This window comes from Hypanus sabinus, unplaced genomic scaffold (genome assembly GCF_030144855.1).
Source record: "Hypanus sabinus isolate sHypSab1 unplaced genomic scaffold, sHypSab1.hap1 scaffold_591, whole genome shotgun sequence".
Lineage (NCBI taxonomy): Eukaryota > Metazoa > Chordata > Chondrichthyes > Myliobatiformes > Dasyatidae > Hypanus > Hypanus sabinus.
The window spans coordinates 305001-307500 of record NW_026781448.1 but is presented as its reverse complement, the minus strand read 5'-3'; the positions used below and the strand labels follow the sequence as shown (position 1 = coordinate 307500).

Here is a 2500-nt window from a genome sequence, read left to right as displayed (position 1 = left end):
CTCTCTCTCTCTCTCTCTCTCTCTCTCTTTCTCTCTCTCTCTCTCACTCTCTCAGTCTCTCTCTGTCCTTAAGGTTAGGGCCGGGGGAGTGGGGGGGGGGGGTGGTTTACCTCGCATATCCCGCTGGTCAACAGTTGGCAGAATTTGCTTTCAGGTACAAAGAGATTTTTGTTGAGGGTGTAAGCATTCTTGAGACAGTTGGTCTAGCAGAGGACCAGAAGGAAATTCGCGGTTATCATGGATACAATGTTGTGAATGGAACTCATGGACATTTAGACGATATCAGAACCGGTTCCTGTACTTCTTTTTCCCAAATGTCTTCTAGTCTCGGTCGGATGTGAGAGGAGAGAGACGAATATCTGTCAGAAAGAAAAGAAAAGCTTACAGAAGGGGTTAATGGAGTTTGGTAATGTTAGAGATCTCGAAGATTATAAGGCTAATTGGAAGGTGCTTAAGAAGGAAATTCGGAGAGCCGGAGGGGGCCATGTGAAGTTGTTGGCAGGCAGGATTAAGGAAGAAATCAAGACATTCTACAAGTGTGTGAAGAGCAAGAGGGGAAGACGTGAAAGAATTGGACCCAACAAGTGTGACAGTGGGAAAGTGTGTATGGAACCAGTGGATATATCAGAGGTACTTAATGAATACTTTGCTTCAGTATTCACTATGGAATAGGATCTTGGTGATTATGGTGATAACTTGCAGCAGACCGAAAAGATTGAGCGTGTAGAAAAGTAAGTGTGATAATGACAAAAAAGGTTGGAGTATTTGTGGGTAGTGTAGAGGGATGTCAAATGTTACAGCGGGATATGGATTGGATGCAGAACTGGTCTGAGAAGTAGCCGAAAAGTTCAACCCAGACACCTGAAAAAGTGGTGTGTATTTTGGTATGCCAATGATATTGCAAAATATAGTATTAATGGTAAGAATCTTAGCACTGTGGAGGATCAGAGACATCTTGGGGTCCGAGTCCAGAGGACGCTCAAGCAGCTACGCATGTTGACTCTGCGGCTCTGAAGGCGTACGGTGTATTTGCCTTCATCAATCGGGGAATTCAATTTAGAGCCGAGAGTTAATGTTACATCTGTATATGACCCTGACCAGATCCCACTTGGAGGACTGTGCTCACTTCCCGTCTCCACACTACGGAAAGGATTTGGAAGCCATAGAAAGGGTGCAGATAAGATTTACAGGGATGTTTCCTCGAGAGGGGATCATGCCTTATGATAATACGTTGAGTTTTTTTTTTTCTTCCTTGGAGCCAAGGAGGATGAGAGGTCACCTGACAGAGGTGAAAAATATAATGAGAGGCATTAATCGTATGGACAGTCAAAGGCATTCTTCCCCGAAGGCTGAGATGGTTGCCACAAGAGACACAGTTCATGTAGCTGGGGTGTTGGTACAGAGGAGATGACAGGGGTATATTTTTACTCAGAGATTGGGAAGTGCGTGGAAATGTACCTTCGAGATAGCTACATTGGAGCTTAGTGAACGGCTAAATGTAAGCCAAGTAATTTCTAAAAGAGGGACATGAACGGCATAACTTTATGGGCCGAAGAGACAGTATTGTGCTGTAGATTTTCTATGTTTCTATGAAAACTGCGCAACTCAGAACATGGTTCCCAGCAACGTACCACCCAGTTCTCTCCTTCTCTCCACAGAGCCTTCGTTTGTTACTCATATTAACGAATTCCCTGTCACGACAGCTCGCCTCTGATCTCCCTCCCATTCCCTTCTGAACCACAGAACATTAAACAGAGCCACCAAAGTGCTGTCAGCAACTACCACACACACACACACACACACACACACCAGTATCCGAACTGTGTGCGGGGCAGAAGACGGAATGATGTGGTGATATTGTGGGCATTACAGGGAGTGGTGTCCACCCAGACATGGGGTCACTGATACAATTTTCCTCCGGCACCATCGCAGCACACTCTGATGGAGTCAGAAAAAGTGCGCAGCCCTCCCCCTCCTCCGTTCTCCAATACCCTGCATTTCGGCGTTCCCCGTAGTCTCGAATTGAGTGTGCCTCTCGGAGATGGTATGTGTGTGCGTGACCGGATAATGTGATGCGAGAAGAACAAGGAAGGGGAGGAGTGAAGAGGACAGGGTAATGGTGTTAAGATTGCAGATACTGAAGTAAGTGTTGTGGAACCACACGACCGGACTGTGCATACAGAGATGTGGAGAAGCTCAGATCCTGTGGAAAGGGCGAGGTGTAATACCAGACCTCATCTCTCCCCTACACACCCCACAATTGGCCGCGACACAGGGAGGGAGGAGGGAGCGGGGGGCGAGGTAGAATTGGAAGCGTTCAGCAGATGGCCTGTATCTCGAGACGAAGATAGATGTAGGGAACGTACAGGATGTGAGAGGGTTTAGAAAGTGTGTATCAAACCGAGGAAACAGAACAAAGAGAAGAAAGTCCGCGCAGAAAGAGATTCCGTCCCATCTCACAATCCGGGCGGGGTCAAGGTCAGACACAAAGTGATTCTCC

General features: G+C 47.0%; 1 long non-coding RNA gene across 1 annotated transcript in view; it reads right to left on the bottom strand.

The window, feature by feature from the left end:
- Positions 1–294: 294 nt before the first annotated feature.
- Positions 295–2500, bottom strand: part of LOC132389532 (uncharacterized) — a 13421-nt gene continuing 11215 nt past the window's right edge. Inside the window, exon 3 of the long non-coding RNA XR_009510583.1 lies at positions 295–359. This is a non-coding gene — a long non-coding RNA (uncharacterized LOC132389532). The remainder of the gene's footprint in view (positions 360–2500) is intronic.